A 23,669-nucleotide genomic window follows, 5' to 3' on the forward strand; every position below is an offset into this window, starting at 1 on the left:
TTATTGCATATATCACTTCTTTTTTTGGCAGAGTAATGTTCTCTCTATAAGTTATATATGTATGCTTGTATGTTTGTGTATATGGATACATAATGTGCCTGTCTGTGCACACCCCCACCCCCACCCCAATTGCATTTGTTTATCCATTTAATTTTTTTTCCTTAGTTGCTGTGGATTTGGCTAACTTCACTTAGCATCATCTTCTTCAACACCATCTATTTCCCTGCAAATGCCATGATCTTGTTCTTTTTTAGAGCTTAATAATATTCCATTTTGTATAAATGCCACTTTTTTATCCATTCATACACTGAAGGACATCTATGTTGACTCCACAGTTTAGACATTGTGAAATGTGCTTCTATAAACATCGATGTGTTTGTGTCCCTGTAGTTTGCTGTTTTTAGATCCTTTGTGTATAGTCCGAGAAGAGGAATAGCTGGGTCAAATGGTGGTTCCATTCCCAGGTTTCCAAGGAATCTCCATACTGCTTTATATATTGGCTGCATTAATTTGTAGACTCACCAGCAATGTATGAGCGTGCCTTTTCCCCCACAGCCAGCACTTGTTGTTGTTTGTCTTCATAATGGCTGCCATTCTTACTGGAGTGAGGTGGTGTCTTAGAGTAGCTTTGACTTGCATTTCTCTGATTGCTAGAGATGATGAGCATTATTCATATATTTGTTGATTGTATATCCTCTTCTGAGAAGTGTCTGTTTAGATCCTTGGACCATTTGTTGATTGGGTTATTTATTTATTTATTTATTTATTTATTTATTTATTTTTGCTTAGCTTTTTGAGTTCCTTATATACCCTAGAGATTAGAGCTCTATCTGATGTGTGAGGGGTAAAAATTTGCTCCCAGTATGTGGGCTCTCTGTTCACTTCACAAATTGATTCCTTTGCTGAGAAAAAAAAAAAAAAAAAAAAAAAAAAAAAAAAAAAAAAACGTTTTAGTTTGAATTCATCCCATTTCTTGATTCTTGGTTTTAATTCTTGTGCTATAGGCGTCTTATTAAGGAACTTGGGGCTTAGCCTCACGTGATGAAGACTAGGGCCAATTTTTATTCCATTAGACACAGAGTCTCTAGTTTAATTCCTAGGTCCTTGATCCATTTTCAATTAACTTTTTCAGATGTTGAGAGAGAGGGGTTCAATTTCATTTTGTTGCATATGGATTTCCGGTTTTCCCAGCACCGCTTGTTGAAGATGCTATCCTTTCTCCAGTGCATATTTTTGGCATCTTTGTCTAATAAAAAGTAGTTGTAATTTTGTGGGTTAGTCTCTGTGTCCTCTATTCTGTACCATTGGTCTACCAGCCTGTTTTGGTGCCAGTACCATGCTGTTTTTGTTACTCTTGCTTTGTGGTATAGATTAAGGTCTTGTGTAGTGATGCCACCTGCTTCATTCTTTCTGCTAAGGATTGCTTTAGCAATTCTGGGTCTCTTATTTTTCCAGATGAGTTTTATGATTGTGTTTTCTATTTCTATGAGGAATGTCATTAGGATTTTCATCAAAATTGCATTAAATCTGTATAGTGCTTCTGGTAGTATGGTCATTTTTAATAATATTAGTTCTGCCTGTCCATGAGCAAGGAAGACCTTCCCATCACCTTTGATTTCTCTCTTTAGGGTTCTGTAGTGTTAATTGTGTAGATCTTTTACGTCTTTTGTTAAGTTGATTCCAAAGTATCTTATTTTTTTGAGGATATTGTGAATGGGGTAGTTTTCCTTATTTCTCTCTCAAAAGATTTTTCACTGATATACAGAAATGCCTTTGATTTATGGGTGTTGATTTTATATCCTGCTACTTTTCTGAATTCATTTACTACTTCTAGAAGTTTTCTGGTGGAGTTTATTGGGTCTCCTAGGTATAGAATCATGTCATCAGCCAATAGTGCTAGTTTAAGTTCTTCTTTTCCTCTACTTATTCCTTTAATTTCTTTCATCTTTCTAATTGCTCTGGCCAGTTTTTCAAGAACTATATTGAATAGAAGTGGTGAGAGAGGGCATCTCTGTCTTGTTCAGATTTTAGAGGGAATGCCTTCAGTTTTTCTCTGTTTAGAATGATACTGGCCTGAGGCTTAGTGTAGATAGCCTTTACAATGTTGAGGTAAGTTCCTGTTATCCCTAGTTTTTCTAGTGATTTGAACATGAAGGGGTGCTGTATTTTGTCAAATGCTTTTTCTGCATGTATGGTTCTTTAAGTCTATGGGTGTGATGAATTACATTTATTGGTTTCTGTATTTTGAACAATCTTGTATCTCTGGGATGAATCCCACTTGATCATGGTGCATGATCTTTTTGATATGTTTTTTGTATTCAATTTGCCAGAATTTTATTGAGGATTTTTGCATCTATGTTCATTAGAGAGATTGGTCTGAAGGTTTTTTTTTTTTTTTTTTTTCCTGAAGTATCTTTGTCTTGTTTTGGAATCTGGGTTATATTGGCCACATAGAATGATTTTGGAAGTACACACTCTTTCTATTTCCTGAAGAGTATTGGTATTAGTTCTTCCTTAAAAATCTTGTAACAACAAGGCAGTATATCCATCCAGTCCTGGGATTTTCTTGGTTGGTAATCTTTTGATGGATTCTTCTCTTTCCTCACTTGATATTGTCTGTAAAAGTTGTGTATATCTTTCTGACTCTATCTGGGCAGATCATATGACTTTAGGAATTTATCAATGCCTTCAATGTCTTCTATTTTATTAGAGTATAAGGTTTCAAAATAATTTCTAATTATCCTCTGTATTTCTGTAGTGTGTGCTGTGATATTGCTTTTTTTTTTATCACGTATGCTAGTAACTTGTGTTCTTTCTCTCCTTCTCTTCATTAGAGTGGCTAATGGTCTGTCAATGCTACTTATTTTTTTCAAAGAACTGACTTTGTGAAATTTTTCAATTGTTTATTTTGTTTAAATTTCATTGATTTCTGCTCTGGTTTTAATTATTTCTTGTTTTCTACTGCTTTTGCTGCTGATTTGTTCTTTTTCTAGGGCTTTGAGATGTAGTGTGAGGTCATATTTTTTTGGCTTTCTTCTATTAAGGAACGAACTCCATGCAGTGAAGTTTCCTGTTAGTACTGCTTTCATAGTGTCCCAGAGATTTCAATATGTTGTGTCTGTATTTTCATTTATATCTATAAGAATTTTTTAATCTCCTCCTCAGTGACTTCTGTAACCCATTGTTTATTCAGTAGCATATTTTTCAGTCTCCATGTAATGCAGAAATTTTTCTTCCTTATTTTGTTGATTTCCAATTTCATTCCATTATGATCTGATAGCAAATACAAAGGAGATACTACCATGTATTTTTAAGATTTGCCCTGTGGCATAGTATATGGTCCATTTTTGAGAAGCATCCATGTGCTACTGAGAAGAAAGTGTATCCACTTGATGTTGGTTGATATATTCTATATATGTCAATTAAGTCTAAGTTATTCATTTTGTTATTGAGCTCTATAGTTTCTTTATTCAACTTTTGTTTGGAAGATCTGTCTAGTGATGAGAGAGGTGTGTTAAAGTCACCCAAGATCATTGTGTTGTGGTCAATTTGACTCTTGAACTTGAGAATAGTTTGTTCGATGAACATAGCTGCACCATTGTTTTGGGCATGTATATTTATAATATGTCTTGTTGGTGTATGGTTTCCTTGAGCAATATGTAATGTCCATCTTTATCCCTTTTGATTAACTTTGGCTTGAAGTCTACTTTATTCGAGTATGGAAACCCCTGCTTGCTCTCGAGGTCCATGTGAGTGGTATGATTTTCTTCAACCTTTCACCTTCAGTCTGCGTATGTCTTTTCCTATCAGATGAGTCTCCTGTAGGCAGCATATTGTTGGGTCTTTTTTTAAATCCAGTCTACTACCCTGTGTTTTTGATGGGTGAGTTTAAGCCATTAACATTTATGGTTACTATTGAGACATGGGTTTTTTCCCAGCCTTATTTGTTTATTTTTGTTATTTAATTGATCTTGGTTTTTCTCTTTGATATATTTTTTTTCCTTTAGTGTGCTACCTCCCACTGTTGGTTTTCATTTACTTTTCATGAAATGTTTTGCCAAGGATGTTTTATAGTAAACAAAAGTTAAAAAATAATTTACAGCTGGTTGTCCAGCTGTAATTTTTTTTTTAACTTTTGTTTATCATGGAAGGTTTTTATTTCATCTTCAAATATGAAGCTGGATACAAGATTTTTTTTTTGTTGGCACTCATTATCTTGCAGAGTTTGAAATATGTTGTCCCAGGATCTTCTAGCTTTCAGGGTCTGTGTTGAAAAATCAGCCATTAACCTAACTGGTTTACCCCTATATGTAATCATATTCCTTTCTCTTGTGGCTTTTAAAATCCTCTCTTTATTCTGTATGTTGGGCATTTTCATTATAATGTGTCTTGGTGTGGTTTTGTTGTGATTTTGCACATTCAGTGTCCAGTAGGATTGTTGGATTTGGATTTCCATTTCATTCTTCATGTCTGGAAAGTTTTCTAATATTTCATTTAACAGAGTTCTCATTCTTTTGGTTTGGACCTTTATGCCTTCCTCTATCCCAATAACTCTTAAATTTAGTCTTTTTATGCTATCCCATATTTCTTGGATGTTCTGCTCATGGTTTCTTATCATTTTCGCTGTGCTGCATTCTTCTGAAGATGTTATACTTTGTCTTTGTCCTATCTTCTAAGTTGCCTACTGTGTTGGTGATGATTTCATTTGTATTTTTAATTTGGTTAATTTTTTATTTCATTTCAAGGATTGCTGTTTGGTTTTTTAATGACCTCTATCTCCCTATAGAGGTGATCTTTTGCTTCTTGGATTTTTTTATGTAGCTAATTGTCAAAATGATCTTTCACCATCTGTTGTCTGATGTCTTGATGTTCAAAAACATTTGAATCATGTAAATCTTGAATTGTTTCACTTTTCTGCTCTTTGTTAATTCTTCTAATGATATGTTGTCTTGAATTGTTGTCCTTTCTTCCCTTGTCTTTTCATGATGCTTGCATTTCCCACTCTGTGGGACTGGTGTGTTATTGTTTTTACCCTAGATTTGTCATGCTCTTGCACAGTTCTGAGATCTATCCTTTGTGGAAAAGGACAATGTTAACAGTTCCCAATATCAACAATACATCATTTATGAGTAAATTTTTGTTATTAAGACATTTATTGTTACTCTCAATGTTGAGAAATGTTGGATTCAATTATTATTTAAAATTAATATTTTCATAAAAGGTGTACAGTTTCTGGTGGCAGACAGAGACCTGGGGGTTGGGTGTATGATGTTAAGGTGTAAAGATGTGAGAGTATGAGGTTAATATATCTTGGGAAACTTGGAGGAGAACTCTAATGAAGAGGGTTAGTAGCAGGGGAATAGACAGGAGGTAATATAGGTAGACAAGTATGTGGGAGGACAGTAGAATGCATAAAAACAAACACTTACATGTATTTAGAGAATTACAAGAAGTAAAAATAGCAAAAATTAGGAGGTTGAAAGAGTAAGAGAGGGAGGAAGAAAATTAGAAAGAAACAAAATAGAAAAAGTAGAGGAAAAAAGGGGGGCTTATGCATTTCCTCTATATTATTCTGGTGACTCGGTTCTTAAAGTTCTATTTCATGCAAAGTTCTTGGTTTCACATATGTTGAGGTTGCAAGGACCAGAGGAGGAAGGGTAGAGGAGAAAGAGGATAAAATGGAAGACAAAAAAAGAAAAACAACAACCACCACCACACAAAAATATATATATTCTTAGAGTTCCATTTTCTTCTCTTTTCTTTCAGTAGGTGGACTTGTCTATTCCAAGCTTGAGTCTCTGCCCTCAGGTGGAGGAGGTGTCCAGTATGAGAAGACTAGAGCTCTCCCTCTTCTGTCTGGAGCTTCCCTAATCTTGGTCTCTCTGAGTTGCTCCCAGTTTTTAGACCCCCTTCCCTCTCTTGCTTATCAGGTCTCAGCTGTGGGACATCTTGCTTTCTACCCTTGTTCACACCAGGTGGGCAGTGCCCTGGTTGCACTGTGCTCCTGTTCATCTGAGAGCAGATTTTGTGCTGATAGCTGAGTTATCACAGTTGGGGGTGAGGGGGTACTTATTTAGTGGCAGATGCACGTTGGTCGCCACACCTACCAAAACATGGCGAGGAAGGTTTTCCCAAGATAGGATCCATCTGTTTCCCTCATGGGGGTGTCAGGTGAGGTGGTGGTGGAGAGCAGGGATGTCCTTGTGCTGTGGCTAGAACGTGGTCCAGTGACCTGTGTGGGAGTGGAGTGTGGTCTGTAGTTCTGCTCTACAGAGATGCTGATGTGGTATTTCTGTTCTGCTTCTTGAAAGTCATGCATGTGCTCAAATTGCGGGCTTTGGGACCCAGGTCTGGAGTTTCACTGGAACACAGAGGCGCTGAGATCTGCTCGGTGTTTGCAGTTCTGGTGGATTCTGTGAAAATCCGCTGGATGGGGTCCTGATAAACGCTCTGAGATGTCATGTTCTCTCAAGGCGAGACCCCGTGGAGAAGGCACCTGATGGCTTTCTCAGATTCATGTACAAAACAGCCAGAAATGGGATCTCCTCTACTCCGCCATCTGGGATCCTCCTCTCACAATTTCTTCTGACAATTTTTGAATGCTTTCTATTTTCCTTTTTTATTTCAATATTATGTACTCACAATTTTTATTTGCAGTATCTGGTATGTGAGCATGAATTGGCATGTGGTGTGAGTAAAGGGAACAATACTCATCACACAGGTTTTCTATTATCTCAGCGTCTTTCTTTGGAGAGATGCCATTTTTCTTCCTGTTCTGAAATCTCTGATTATCCTTGTCTATGTAGCAAGGACTTATTAATACTTTTCCTTGAGGTTCACAGTTCATTCATTTCATTAAGCGGTCTGCACAGATTGCTGTATCTTCATGACATGAAACACCAGTGGCATCATGGTGTCCTAGCTGGTGGTAGACCTTATGCACCACAATAGCTATGGCAAACAGCCCCGGCATGTAGTTGTCTGTATCATTCGGGTTTCTATCATTACACTCAGATGTTTGGAAAATGCAGAACCATCTTAGAATAAACTTTCCAGTGTTTATTTCCATCATTAGCAAATTACCTATCTCAATAGTTTGGAAAAAGTAAATTTTATAAAAAAAAATACATGTAGAGAAAAGAAAATCCTAAGGAAAAGAGCAAACTTAGAAGATGTAAAATTGGGACACAATTGCCATGCAGCTGTCTAGTGCATAACTGACATACAGCTTAGTTGTCAGATCTACCACAACTCTTTCAATTTCATTTGCTCTTTAAAAGTGCCAATATTGACATCAGAATGATCATTTTTAGTATCTTCTAAGTTTGCTCCTTTCCCGAGGATTTTATTTTCTCTACACGAATTTTCAGAAAATGTACTTTTTCCAAAGTATTGAGATAATTTGCTAATAAACACTTAGGCATTTAAGGGCTAATTGTAAGTCTGTATTTTTCCTTATTAATATCAGCTTTCAATGCATCTCACTTTTTTTTTTACAAACCTATGGAGGTTTAACTGACACATATTAAACTGTACATATCTAAGGTCTATATTTTTATGTTTTGCCGTATGTACATGACCATGAAACCAGCACCACAGTCAAGAAAATTATCATATCCACAACTAAAATGTGTTTCCTAATGTCTTTTTTCCCCACAACCTGTGGACTAGGAGGCTGCTAATGAAGGCCACAGAAGGCAGGGAAGAGGAGAGAGAAGAGAAGGGAGGAAAGGCAGAGGGACACTGGGATCAGTGTGGGACAGATGGGGCAGGACAGAGGCACAGCAGCAGCAGCAGCATCTGAACAGGTTGAAACAAGGCTGGGGTGAAGGGAAAAGGTAGCACCCTGGGGCAGTCCCTGAGCCACAAGCAGATGAAGGGATGGCACCCTAGTGTTCTTCCCACCTTGCTTCCCAAGGGCATCTGTTCCCAAACCCAGGGAGTGCTTATCCTGCTGTCAAAACATCTTTTTTCGGCCAGGTGGGATCCACTTTATCTTCATCATCCCTTTCTTCATTGTCTCCATCCCACTAAGTCCCCTCGCCATCCTTTGCAGTTTCTATTTCTTCATCAGCCCCCTCTACTTCTCCTCTTCCAATTAATTCTTTTAAATATATTTTATTAGTTAATGAAGGACATTTATTTGCATGTGGTGCTTAGAATGAAACCCAGTGCCTCACACGTGGCAGGAAAGTGCCGAGCCCCTGAGCCCCAGCCTTTCTGTTCCATGTCTCTATTTTGCTCTTTCCAGCCTTATCCTTCACCTCTTATCAGTAGGTCCTTGGCACTAAGTAAACACAGCCTTCTTGTCTTGTCTGAGCTGGGGCTGGGGCCATGCTTGGGCTTGTGTGAAAATGGGTCCCTGTGTCTGGACAGAAGGGTCCTGCAGTGCAGAGTGTGGTGGCAGCTGGAGTACCTTTTCCAGCGGTAAAGGTGGCAGTGGTGGGGGCCAGTTGGAGCACCCTTTAGAACCCTTTCCCACCTCTCCTCTGTCTAGGGTAGAGTTGCTCTTTCATAGCACACACCTGAGTACAGAGCACCAGACCATCTTCCAAGATGCTTTACCATTTACTTTTGCCACTGCAGGCTTGGCTATTCCAATAACTCAATGTCCCTGTGGCCATAAGTCTTACAGTTGTGTGTGGGCACTGTCATTGTTTTTCACCCTTCCTGGTGGATCTACAGTAGTCTCTGCTGCCTTGACTATTAACTTCCTTGAAGAGTCCTGTTCAATACTTGTGTTCATATATTTATTTACCATCTGCATATTTTCTCCTTTTAAAAATTCTCTTAAAAATTTCTCATCTGTGCTGGGCTCTGTTAGAATATCTTTTCCCCAAAAAGAAATGTGAAATACTTTGAATATTCTACACTCTAAGCACTAAAATTGTTCATGGACAACATCTATCTTCCTAGATCTTCCTTTAAACATTGAGATCCACTGACTTAAAATGACCAAAGTAGAATCCACAGAGGTGAAGTCCTAGAAATATTCAGGGGGAAATTTTGGAAAAGAGAAAGTAACAAAATCAGAGAAGAATGAATCCAAACCCCAGAGTGTTTAGGCGAGTACTGTGACCCACATGCCCTGTGATGAGGCAACCAGGGATCTGCATTGTGGGTGAGGACAACATTAAGTATTTGACCCAAGGTTACAGCAACTAGGAAAGTGATCAGGTCTAGTTGAGATCATGGTCCCACCTGCTATCTAAACAAGGTGCTGCACTCTGGCTGGGCACAATTCATGAGCCACTCATCAAGCAGAAACGAACTTTATTTTTAGAACACACATGCCACACCACACAAGCTCTTCAGGAATTCCCTCAGAGCCCAACTGCCACCACCAGCTTCCCACAAGCCTCTCTACCCCCCCCCCACTCCTCCTGCTCTTGAGGCCGATTGGCTGGTTTGCATGGGTGGAGCCAAAAAGAGTCCTCCAATGAGCAGCTCCGTAGTCTGAAAGGGTGGGGAAACAGGACAATGAGCATCACCGTAAAGGAGCCAATCAGCTGGCAGCTGGAAGTTTGCTGACAGCTGGAATTTTGTTGGGGCCCCTTTGGCTGTGGCTGTCAACATTTCCCCCTCTCTGTTTAAACAACAAGCATGTGGCTTAGGGACCATGCCTGCCTTAGGATGTCCAATACTACATATGGTTCTTACCCGTCATCAGATGAGCTGAGCTCAAGGCATCAGCCTCCTGTCTTAGGTTGGTACCATTGCAATTGGATCTTACCCATCATTGACTACCGGTCCAGCATACAACCACACCTGTGGATAGGTCTTTGTATCAGTGAGGGTGTGAGGTTCTTTGCCTCACCTCTGTAGGCCCCCAAATTTTAGCTGAACTACCTTCACAAGCAGAAAGGAGGAGGATCCATCAAGTCAATTGATGGCTCCTTTTGGAAAAATTGTACCACAGATGACACCATCAGCAAAAATACCCCAACAGTACCACAAGTCACTGCACCAACAGATAGTTCACAATGCATACAAATAAGTTCACAATGCAAACTAATGATACATAGTCCGGGCAAGTTCTTCAAGCAGTTCAGTGATAGCTATTGCAGAAGCTGTAGATTGGTTTTATCTTTGTCTTCACCAGCACTGGGATGAAGATAGGAATTCTGGCAATAATGGCTAAAGAAAAAATTATGTAATATTCCAGAAGGCACTAAAAGAAAACAATTTTCTGAACAATTTACATTATCTTGAACAGAATTATTAAATATAATGTAAAGGAAAGGTGAAAGTAAACAAACAGATCTTTTAACCTCCTTTTTTGTTCACATATTAAAACAATCCTCAACAGCTGTTTTCCCAATTTAAATTAAACCATTTAAATCACATGAATAAAAAAAAAAAATATTTGGATCCATTTTTCATGAGCGCTCATCATATATGATATATGGACATACGTACATACAAACATACAACACAAAACACAAGTGTGCACACATAATATAATACAACACATAACATAATAGTAAAGGCCTTATAACTTTTTACAGGTGAAATCTCCATTGCAATGTTTAAAAACTCTATAGTCAAAAAATAGAATTGATCAGCAAAACATTAACCTAGGTCTGTATGAGCTCAAAAAACAAAATAGAACTTCATGTTGTGGGAAAAGGCAATAATAAAGTAGATATTGAAAAAATCATCGTGGTTCTGTTGCAGATGTAAGGATAGCCAAACTGGAGTTCTGGATATCAGCTGTTATGGAATTGAGCCAAATCATCTTCTTTGTGGTCTGTAGAAATCGCTTTAGTTAGTCTCTCTGGAATCCAAATCGGCTGCTGTTCTCCCTGTGGAAACACACAAACAGAACCCCGACTCCAGAAAATTACTGGGTCAAGAACTTTCCATTGTCCTGTTAGAACATCCTTCCAAAAACCTTTGGATTATGTACATTTTTTGGACACATATGCCTTTCCACAGCATTAAGCCCTGATGAATCCAAATTTAAAAAGTTTAGAGTAAAAAGGGTTATTTTAAGTTTATCTTTGGGGAATATATACCCCTTCCCAATTCCCTCTTTTTGCTTTAATAAGTACATTTTAATAGTTTGATGAGCTCTTTCAACTATGCCTTGTCCTTGTGGAGTGTATGGGATTCCTCTTATATGCGTAATGCCAAATGATGAGCAAAATTGTATAAAAGAGGTAGAAGTATAACCAGGGGCAGTATCTGTTTTTAACTGTCTTGGAATGCCCACAGTGGCAAAATTTTGTAAGCAATGAGCTATAATATCTTTAGTTTTTTCTCCAGCATGAAGGGAGCCCATCAAAAATCCAGAAGAAGTATCAACTGTAACATGCAAATATTTTAATTTTTCCAAATTCTGGCAAGTGTGTGACATCCATCTGCCAAATATGGTTAGGTATCAGTCCTCTAGGATTGACTCCAAGATTAACTTGTGGAAAAAAGGTCACACAATTTTGACATTGGTTTATTATTTGTCTACCTTGTTCCTTAGTTATTTTCAAACACTTTTGTAAAGTACTAGCATTGACATGGAACTTTTTATGAAAATTTTTAGCTTCTTCTAGTGTAGAGAAAATATGTATGTCATGTGTAGTTTTATCTGCTAAATCATTGCCCAAACTAAGGGCTCCAGGCAATCCTGTACGTGCCCTGATATGTCCTATAAAGAATGGATCTTTTCTGTCCCAGATTAGACTTTGTATAGCGGAAAGCATAGAGAAAACAGTAGAGGAAGGGGAAATCCTACCAGCATCTTCAAGGGATACTATAGCGTTAACTATATACTGACTATCGGAAAATAAATTAAATACAGAATCTTTAAACATCACAAAAGCTTGTAATACTGCATTAAGCTCTACCTTTTGACCTGATTGGGTACTAAAAATGTAAAAGTTTGATCAGAGGTAACTACTGCTGCTGTACCATTATTTGACCCATCAGTGAATATATTTGGAGCATTCATGATAGGTGTTTTTCTTGTCATTTTTGGAAAAATTACAGGGTGCAATGACCAAAAAGACAATAAAGGATTAGATGGTAAGTGGTTATCAAATGAAACATTAGATTTGCACATGATGATTGCCCAAGAATTTAACTCATTAGCTAACTCATCCATTTGATCCATAGTATATGGAGTAATAATTTTATTGGGAGAAATTCCAAACACTCCCTTTGCTGCTATTATTCCTTTGAGTATTAATTGTCCTACACCCTCAGGATACCTAGTAAGAATAGTGTTAGGAGAATAAGATAGATGTATCCATAATAATAGAACTTCTTGCCAAAATACTCCTGTAGGAATATTTTTTGTTGGTAGTAAAATAAAAAATAAAGGCAAACTTATATCAATTCTATCCAAATGCATATTTTCCATATATGTTTCAATGATTTTTAATGCCTTTCTTGCTTCAGACTTTAACATTTGGGGTGAATTTGGAACTGATGGACCTTTTAGGATATCAAATAAAGGTCCCAATTCTCCTGTTGGTATGCCTAGATAAGGCCTAATCCAATTTATGTCTCCTAATAACTTTTGAAAGTCGTTAAATGATTTGAGTTGATCTACTCGTATTTGAATTTTTGGTGGACGGACCGTGGTTGAGGATAACATAAGTCCTAAATAATTAATTGGAAAATTTAATTGTACTTTATCTATTGCTATCTCTATATTATAACTTTTTAATAAGTTTGTAAGCATGGCATGACATTCTAGCAATTTGTTTTTAATCTTTGTTTGCTAATAATACATCATCCATATAGTGAAATATTTGTAGTTCAGGATTTTGATTTCTACGTGGCTGGATTAGTTTGTTAACATAAATTTGACTCATAGTTGGGCTGTTAGCCATCCCTTGAGGGAGTACTTTCCATTCATATCTCTGATCAGGACCTTCATGATTCAGTGCAGGGATAGTAAATGCAAAATATGGACTATCCTCAGGATGAATTGGAATTGAAAAAAAAAACAATCTTTAATATCTAAAACTAAAACATACCAGGTTTTTGGCAAAGCAGACAATTGAGGAATCCCTGATTGAGCAGGTCCCATAATAACCATCTCATTGTTAATGGCTCTTAAATCTTGCAATAAACTCTATTTACCATATTTCTTTTTGATGACAAAAATGGGAGTATTATGGGGAGATACAGAAGGTTGTAAATATCCTTCTGCTAATTGTTGTTTGACCAGGTCATGGGCTGCTCATATCTTTTCTTTAGTCAGGGGCCACTGAGGAAGCCATATTGGTCTTTCTGATTTCCAAGTAATTTTTATTGTCTCAGTGACCCCTCCTGAAATCCAATCCATGTCTCTCTGTTCCTTGATCTATTTGTATTGGTGCTGCTATACCTTGTTCTTGTTCTCCTAAACTTTTTTCTTTCCTAAAACCTTGTCTAGCTATAATAGTGGGTGCATTTGGATTGATGTTATTTGTTAATGTTAGTCCTAATTGATGTAGGACATCTTGTCCCCATAAATTTATGGGAAGATGATCCAATACATATGGCTGTATAGTTCCTTCACATCCTTCAGGATCCTTCCAATCTAATACCATTGCACTTCTATGGGGATTAGTCGCCACTCCTAGACCTCGAAGTGTTTGAGTGGCTTGTTGTAATGGCCAATGTTTTGGCCATTCTTGACGAGAGATGATGCTAAAGTCTGCACCTGTATCCAGTAGCCCATTAAATTCATGTCCTTGAATATTTAGTTTTAGCCTGGGGCGAGAATCTAAATTTAAAGACAGCATAGCCCAATCTACCCCTGTGGAGCCTAATCCCCTGGAACCTCTTTCTACAGTACGACTAGCATATTTATCATGTAGGCTGGGTATTATTAGTAACTGTGCTATTCTATCTCCTGGTGAAATTACTGATATACCTTTTGGAGAACTGGCTATAATTTTTATTTCACCTTTATAATCGGGATCAATTTCCCCAGGACTTACTATAAGTCCTTTTAGAGTAGAAGAACTGCATCCCAATAAGAAACCTACTGTTCCTTTGGGAAGAGGTCCTTTTACCCCTGTGGGAATGATTTGCACTCCCATCTCTGGAGTTAGTACTGTACTGGTGGAGGTGCAGATGTCCAATCCTGTGCTTCCTCTGTTTTGTTTAGTGAGGGATCTAATGGATAATGTTTCCTGGGCACTAGCCTGATGGTGTTGCTGGGTTCCTCCAGTGCCCCATATATTTGTGGTCTTGGGCCCTGGAGCATTGGGCCCCCATGTCCATTTTTTTGGCAATGGAGCCCAATGCCTTTCTTTACAATATCTTGGATAGACACCTAGTCCTTGTTCATTTTTTGATAACAGAGTACCGTCTATGGTGTTTTGAGAACGGCATTCATTAGCCCAATGTCTCCCTCTACAGTATCATGGGCAAATACCCGGTATTCTACTCCTTTGATACCTAGCTTTGTTAAACCATCCTCCTATGGGGCAACTCATTTTAAAATGTCCTGCTTGTTCACAATTGTAGCATATTTTTTGGCCTGGCATCTAAAGCCTGTTGTACTGCAGCACCAAGACTTGCCTTTGTTCATTAATGTCTCTACATAATTCAATATATGTGTTTAAATCTTCATGTTTCCATGGTCTAATGACTTCTCTGCACCAACGATTCGCTTGCTCATAAGCCAGTTGTTTTATTAATGGCATTGCTTGTTCTGTATTCCCAGAAACTCTGGTAGCTGTTTGAATAAGCCTATATACAATTTCAGCGTAAGTTTCATTAGCTCCTTGTATTACCTTAGATAATTGACCTTGTAAACCTCCATGTCCTTGTAAAGTCTTCCATGCCCTAACTGCATCTGCAGCAATTTGTGAGTATATGGCAGGATCATATGCAATTTGTTGCTGCTGATCCTTATAAGGTCCCTTTCCTAACAACATATCTAGATTTCTCTGAGGATAACCAGGTGCTGCATTTTGCCTAGCCATCTCCTTGCAAAATTCCTCACTGACAACCTTCCATAACAGGTATTGTCCTCCATTTAGCACAGCTTTACACATACTAGCCCAATCTGCTGGCATCATTTTCAAATTGGTAATCGATTCGACCATGCTCACAGTGAAGTGTGCTTGAGGACCATAGGTTGTTGCAGCCTCTTTTAGCTGCTTCACTGTTTTGAAATCTAAAGCATGTTGAATTTGCTGTCCTCCTGCCTGCTCAAATACAGGGCATGTTAATATTTTAGGTCCTGTCTCAGGATCCCGTCTATCAACTACAGGGGTTGAGGTCCTCCCAGCATATAGAGGTGGCACTGTTGGTTGGACATTTACACCCTCTGATGATAGAAAGGTGTTAGTAGCAGTCTCTTGTTGTAACTTTTCTCCTGATGGCTTTTTCTGCTCTAAACTTTCTTCCTCTGTCTGACTAGCTCGAGACAGCTTCTCATTTACTTGAATTTTTTCCTCTGTCTGACTAGCTCAAGAGACCTTCTCATTTACTTGTATTTTTTCCTCTGACTAACTTGAGAGACCTTCTCTTTTACTTGAATCAATATGTCTTTTCCTTCCTCTACCATTGTCTGAACTGAAGTCTTTGGACTAAGCAAACAAGATAGGAATGTACACAATGGCAATGTGCCAACTGGCAGAGTCCTTGGGCTTTTCTATTCTATTATTTTTAAATCTTCACCATGATGGTTCCATTGTGATATATTTAACAACTTCTCCTTAAAAAGTCATGGGCTACATTTTTGTATTGTATCAACGTATGCCCTGACTGCTCTTGATTTTACTGGGATGCCTTGTTCCTCTAAAAATTTACTTAACACTCTTTTGGTTTGTTTTTTTACTTATTTCTGATCCCATATTTCTACTATAATACAACCCAACAAGATGACGCCAAACAAAACTGAAACAGAGTGGAACAAAAGTGGAACAACAAGAAATCATTATGATAGGCTTTATGTCCTCCTGAAATGTCCATCCGTCCTTTCTCCCTATCTGTACCTCAAATGCAAATAGTTTTTTGTCAGATGTGAACGTTTTTTGTTCCATCTTACACATCTCCAGGGACAAGCAACTTAAAACAAAAGTGAAACAAAATGAAAGAAGAATCTTAAAATGGCTACCCATCCTCTTGCCCTGCCCTCAGGGGCGAGCAGTTTACCTTATCACTTACCCTCAGTAAGTCATTCCCATGTGGGCCACTAAATGCTGCAGTCTGGCTGGGCACAATTCACGAGCCACTTATCAAGCAAAACAAACTTTATTTTTAGAACACACATGCCACACCATATGAGCTCTTCAGGAATTCCCTCAGAGCCCAACTGCCACCACCAGCTTCCTACAAGCCTCTCTACCCCCCCCCCCCCACTCCTCCTGCTCTTGAGGCCAATTGGCTGGGTCATGTGGGCAGAGCCAAAAATGTTCCCCAATGAACAGCTCTGTGGTCTGAAAGAGCGGGGAAACAACCCAATTAGCATCACCGCAGAGGAGTCAATCAGCTGGCAGCTGGAAGTTTGCTGGCAGCTGGAATTTTGTTGGGGCCCCTTCGGCTGTGGCTCTCAACACCATGGCTCCATTCTCGGCTCAACTTCTGGGTGTTCCTCCCTCCTAGGAGCACTTTTAGATTTTGAGAGCTCTAAATTCTCTATTTAGTATTTGGTGACACTGTCCCATGCAGATGTCTCCCCATCTCATTGTGTTAGGGATCTGTCTCTGCTCTCCTGAATTTGCAGAGGAGGTTCCCATGATTTTTCCCCATAAGCTTGCAGCTGCATTTTCTGAGTTTCTGGCAAATATTGTGAGCAAGGTCAAGCTCACTGGAGTCCTTCCAGTTCCTATTAAGCTGTTTGAAGGTTGAGGGTAGCCGTTGTTGGACCTTTCTGTTTTATATAAGATGGGCTTGTCAAAAAATTCATCTCACTATTGAAAACTACATCAAAATAAAGAGATTCCAGCAGTCACTAGAAACCCGGATTTTTTTTTTTTTACATACTCTTGAAGGAAGGTGACTCTGTAAACACTGACATTATTTCATTTTTAGGATACTTAAAACATTCACGTTGTAAAATAATGCATTACTATTATTTTTAAGTGATAACATTTGTGATGTTTTCTTTCAAAAGCAATACAAAACTGTTTTCTGTAATTTATTGATTTTTCTTATTTATGATACATGACAGCAGAATGCCTTTCAATTTATAGTATACATATAGAGCACAAGTTTTCATTTCTGTGATTATACACAAAATAAAATCACACCATTTGTGTCTTCATACATGTACTTGGGGTAATGCTGTCCATTTCATTCCACCAGTTTCTTTGCCCCCATGCTCCCTTCCCTTTGCCCTACCTAAAGTCCCTCCAATCCTCCCATGCTCCCCTCTCCCCATTATGAGTCAGCCTCCACATATCAGAGAAAACATTCAGCCTTTGATCTTGGGGGAATTTGTTTACTTAGCATAATATTTTCCAACTCCATCCGTTTACTGGCAAATGCTATGATTTTATTCCATTTTAATGGCTAACTAATATGCCATGGTGTGTATATACCACAGTTTCACTACCAATTCATCCACTGAAAGGCATCTAGGTTGGCTCCACAGTTTAGCTATTGTGAATTGTGCTGCTCTAAACATTGATGTGGCTGTGTCCCTGTAGTATGGTGTTTTTACATCCTTTGTGTATAGTCTGAGGAGAGGGATAGCTGAGTCAATGGTGGTTCCATTCCTAATTTTCCAAGGAATCTCCACACTCTTTTACACATTGGCTGCACCAATTTGCAGTCTCACCAGCAATGTATGAGTGTGCCTTTTGTCCCACATCCTCACCAACACTTGTTGTTTTTCTTCATAATAGCTGCCATTCTGACTGGAGTGAGATAAAATCTTAGTTTGGATTTCCAAATCTCTAATTGCTATGTTGAACTTTTATGCATATATTTGTTGCTCAATTGCATGTCATATTCTGAGAACTGCTTGTTCAGTTCCTTGATCCATTTATCGATTGTTTTTTTTTTTTTTTTTTTTTTGGGGGGGGGGGGTGTTAAGATTGAGTTCTTCATATACCCTAGAGATGAGTGCTGTATCTGACATGTGTGTGGTAACAATTTGCTCACAGGACGTAGGCTGTCTCTTCACCTCATTGATTGTTTCTTTTGCTGAGAATATGTTCAGATTGATCTGTCCACTTATTGATTCTTGGTTTTAATTCTTTCACTATAGGAGTCTTATTAAGGATGTCAGGGCCTAATCCAACATGATGAAGATTTGGACCTACTTTTTCTTAGGTGCAGGGTCTCTGGTTTAATTCTTAGGTCCTCGATCTCAACTCAACTTTGAGTTGAGTTTGTGCATGGTGAGAGATAGGGACTTAATCTCATTTTGCTGCATATGAATTTCCAGTTTTTCCAGCACCATTTGTTGAAGAGGCTTTTTCTCCAATATGATTTTGGTATCTTGGTCTAGCATGACATAACCATATTTATGTGAGTTATTCTGTCTTCTCTATTCTGTACCATTGGTCTACATGTTTATTTTGGTGCCACTACTATTCTGTTTTTGTCACTATTGCTCTGAAGTATAGTTTAAGGTCTGGTATAGCAATGCCACCTTCTTTACTCTTCTTCCTAAGGATTGCTTTGGCTATTCTGGGTCTCTTTATTTTTTCAGAATTAATTTCATGATTCCTTTTTCTATTTCCATGAGGAATGTCATTGGGATTTTGATTGGAAGTGCATTAAATCTGTATAGTGCTTTTGGTAGTATGGTCATTTTGACATTACTAATTCTGCTTATCCAAGGACAAGGTAGATCTTTCCACCTTCTAAGATCTTCTTTGATTTCTGTCTTTAGCATTCTGTAGTTTTCATTGTAGAGGTCTGACACCTCTTTCATTACATTGAATCCCAATTTTTTGAGGCTATTTTAAATGGGGTAGTTTTCCTAGTTTCCCTTTCAGAGGATTTGTCACTGATGTACAGATTCCCTGTGATTTATGGGTGTTTATTTTATATCCTGCTATTTTGCTTAATTCTAGTGGTTTTCTGGTGGAATTTTTTTTTTTGGATCTTCTAGGTATAGAATCATATCATCAGCAAATAGTTGGTAATTTGAGTTCTTCTTTTTCTATCTGTATTCTTTTAATTTCTTTTGTCTAATTGCTCTGGCCAGTGCTTCAAGAACTATGTTGAATGGAAGTGGTGAAAGAGGGCATCCCTGTATTCCAGTTTTTAGAGGGCAGTGTCTTTAATTTTTCTCCATTTAGAATGATGTTGGCCTGGGGCTTAGCTTAGATAGCCTTTACGATGTTGAGATATGTTCATGTTATCTCTAGTGTTTTGACCATGAAGGGATGCTGTTGAGGGCCACAAGCAAGTCAAGATGGCGCCTGGCAGTTTGGTTTTTACTAACTTCTGATCCCATGTTTTCATAATAAAGATAATGCAACCCACTAAGATAACACAAAACAAAACCAAAACAAAATGAAACAAAAATACATTGTATCAATTTTTCTATTTTCTTGAAATGTCCATCCATCCTCTTGCCCTATCTGTTCTTCCATGGCGCGAGCCCTACCCTGACGGGGCTCGCACTACAGCAGATGACAACATGGTGTCCCACGGCTCGCTGCTGGGGCACACATCCTCCGGGGTGCGGCCACATGCACATCTTCCTCAGGGGCAAACAACTTTTCTCCCATCCTATTTATTTCTAGGGACAGGCAGCTTAAAAATGAAACAAAAATGAAACAAGAACCCACTGTTTCTTGAAATGGTCACCCATCTTCAGGGGCAAGCAGTTTACCTTGGCACTTACTCCCAAGGGTCCTGGAGCTCCCTCTATGGGCCACCATATGCCGCAGTCCGGCTGGGCAAAATAACCGGGAGGTGACAAACAACTTTAAGGTTGAAGCGGAAATGCTTTATTGCAGGGAAACACAGCGGGACAGCAGAGGTATATATACCTGATTACACACAGCTTGACTCAATTAGCATCATCTAGATACAGCAATCAGCCAATAAGGAATCTCCATCATCTTAATGGCTCAGTGGCATTGCCTCACAAACCACTCCTCCTGGCAAACTGCCAGGAGCCATCTTGACTTGGTTGTGGCCCTCGACAGGATGCTGTATTTTCTTGAATGCTTTTTCTGCATCTGTTAAGATGATCATATGATTCTTTAAGTCTATTGATATGATGAATTACCTTTATTGATTTCTGTATGTTGAACCAACATTGCATCCCTGGGATGAATCCCACTTGATCATGATGCACAATTTTTAATATGTTTTTGTATTCAATTTGCCATAATTTTATTCAGAATTTTTTTTTCCTAGGGCTCTATGTTCATTAGAGATATAGCTCTGAAGGTTTCTTTCTTTAATGTATCATTTTCTGAGTTTAGAATCAGGGTGATTTTGGCCTCATAGAATGAGTTTGGAAGTGCTCCCTCTTTTTCTATTTCATGAAATAATTTGAGGAGTATTGTTGTTAGTTCTTCTTTGAAGGTCTTCTATTCATTGAATCCTGGGCTTTCTTTGCTTGGTAGGCTTTTGATGGTGTCTTCTATTTCATTGCTTGAAAACGATCTGTGTAACTAGTGAATATAATCCTGACTCAGTTTGAGTAATTTTACATGATTCTAGACACTTGTTATGTCTTCAATATTTTCTGTTTTATTGGAGTACTAATTTTCAAAATGATTTCTAATTATCTTCTGTATTTCTCTAGTGTTCATGGTGATATTTCCTTTTTCATCATGTATTTTAATAATTTGAGATTTTCTATTCTCTAAATTAGCATGGATAAAGGTTTAACAAATGTATTTATTTTTTTCAAAGAGCCAGGTTTTCAGTTCGTAAAATTTTTAAAAGTGTTTAATTTTTTAAAAAACAAATAGCTGAATGCATTAGAATTCTTACTATACATATATAGCACAATATTTCATATCTCTGTATATAAAGTAGGTTGACACCAATTCATGCCTTCATACATATAGTTTGGATAATGATGTCTATCACATTCCACCATCCTTGCTAATCCCCTGCCCCCTCCCTTCCCACCCCCCTGCCCTATCTAATGTTCATCTATTCCTCCCATGATCTCCCCCCCTACCCCACTATAGTCAGCCTCCTTATATCAGAGAAAACATTAGGCATTTGTTTTGGGGGATTGGCTAACTTCACTTAGCATTATCTTCTCAAACTCCAACCATTTACCTGCAAATGCCATGATTTTATTCTCTTTTAATGCTGAGTAATATTCCATTGTGTATAAATGCCACAGTTTTTATCCATTTATCTACTGAAGGGCATATAGGTTGGCTCCACAGTTTAGCTATCGTGCATTGTGCTGCTATAAACCTTGATGTGGCTGTGTCCCTGTAGTGTGCTGTTTTTAAATCATTTGGATATAGACCTTGGAGTGGGATAGCTGGGTCAAATGTCCTTTACTGCTTTTGGTGTTGATTCATTATTTTTCCTAGGGCTTTGACATGTAATTTTAGGTCATTTATTAGACATTTTTCTTTTTTTAAGGAACGAATCTCATGCAATGAACATTCTTAGTAATCCCTTCATAGTGTCCCAGAGATTTTGATATGTTGTATCTGAATTCTCATTTACCTTTAAGAATTTTTAAATTTCCTCTTTGATGTCTTCTGCAACCAATTGTTCATTCAATACCATATTATTTAGTCTCCAGGTGTTGGAGTGGCTTCTATTTTTATCATTGATTTCTAATTTCATTCCATTATGATCTGATAGAATGTAGGGTAGTATTTGCTTAGAGTTGCTTACTTTATTGTATTTTCTTAGAGCTGGTTTTTGCCATAATATATGGTCTATTTTAGAGAAGGATCCATTTCTGCTGAGAATAAAGTGTATTCACCTGTTGAAGGATGAAATAGTCTGTCAGTTAAATCTAAGTTATTGATTGTATTATTAAGTTCTATGGTTTGTTTGGCTTTTGTTTAGAAGATCTATCCAGTGGTAAAAGAGGTGTGTTAAAGTCATCCAGAATTATTGTCTTGTGGTCTCTTTGACTCTTGAACTTAAGAAGAGTCTGTTTGAACATAGATGCTCCATTATTTGGGGCATAAATATTTGTAATTGTTCTGTCTTGTTGGTGTATGGTTCCCTTAAGCAGTATGTAGTGTCCTTCTTTATCCCTTTTGATTAACTTTCACTTGAAGTTCACATTATTTGATATAAGAATGGAAACTCCTTCTTGCTTCCATAGTCCATGTAAGTGGTATGTTTTTAATATTTATTTTTTTTGTAGATGGACACAATACCTTTATTTGTTTTTATGTGGTGCTGAGGATTGAACCCAGGGCCTCACATGTGCTAGGTGAGCACTCTACCCCTGAGCCCCAGCCCCAGCCTGAGTGATATGTTTTTTTCCAACCTGTCACCTTCAGTCTCTGGGTGTCTTTTCCTATGAGATGAGTCTCTTGGGGGCAGCATATTGTTGAGTCTTTTTTAAAAAAATCCAATCTGCCAGTCTTTTGATTGCTGAGTTTTGGAAATTAATATTCAGGGTTATTATTGAGAAAAGATTTGTATTCCCAGTTATATTTGTTTATTTTTGGTATTTAACTTGACTTGGTTTCTCTTTGATAGGTTTTCCCTTTAGAGTGATACCTCCCTTTTCTGATTTTCATTGTTGTTCATTTCTTCCTCATGGAATATTTTGCCAAGGATGTTCTGTAGTGCAGTTCTCTAGTTGTAATTCTTTTAACTTTTGTGTGTGATGGAAGGTTTTTATTTTGTCATAAAATGACGTCTAAATCGAAATCTAATTGCTAATCAAAACTTAATTTTGCTGGGTATTATTCTTGGTTGGCATCTGTTTCTTTCAGAGTTTGGTATATGTTGTTGTAGGATCTTGTAGCTTTCAGGGTCTCAGTTGAGAAATCAGCAATCCTGATTTGTTTCCCCCATATGTATTTCCAATTCCCTTCTCTTGTGGCTTTTAAAATGCTCTGTTTCTTCTGTACACTAGGTGTTTTCATTATGATGTGCCTTGTTGTGGGTATGTTATGATTTTTGTACATTTGACATCCTGTAAGCTTCTTGTATTTGATTTTCCAATTCAGTCTTCATGTTTGGAAATTTTTCTGGTATTATTTCATTGAATAGATTGTCCATTTATTTAGTTTGCACCTCTAAGCCTTCCTCTATCCCAATAGTTGTTAAATTTGGTCTTTTCCTGTTATCCCATAATCATTGAATCTTCTGCTCACAGTTTCTTACCATCTTCACTGGGGTCAACTTTTTTTTTCCAAGATTACATATTTTGACTTCAATGTTGGAGGTTCTGTCTTCCAAGTGGTCTATTCTGTTGGAGATGCTTTCTATTGAATCCTTAATTTTTTTACTGTTTCCTTCATTTCAAGGATCTCTGTTTTTTTCAGAATCTGTATCTCCTTATTGAAGGAATCTTTTGCTTCCTGAATTTGCTTATGAACCTCTTTATCAAAATGATCCTTTGCTGCCTGTATTTGGTCTTATATCATCCTTTAATTCACAGATAATTATGTATCTCCTCCACTTCTTCTCTGTCATTTCTCCTGCTGTTCTGGCCATGGATTCTAATAATGGAGCATCTTTTGGGGGTCACTTTCTTGCTTGGTTTTTCATGTTGTTCATGTATCTTCCCTTCCAGCTCTGTGTTTTCAAGGTGTTACAATTTTTACCCTGTAGGCTTATTGTGTCCCCAGTTGGTTCCA

The sequence above is a fragment of the Marmota flaviventris genome, chromosome 10 (assembly GCF_047511675.1).
Source record: "Marmota flaviventris isolate mMarFla1 chromosome 10, mMarFla1.hap1, whole genome shotgun sequence".
Taxonomy (NCBI): Eukaryota; Metazoa; Chordata; class Mammalia; order Rodentia; family Sciuridae; genus Marmota; species Marmota flaviventris.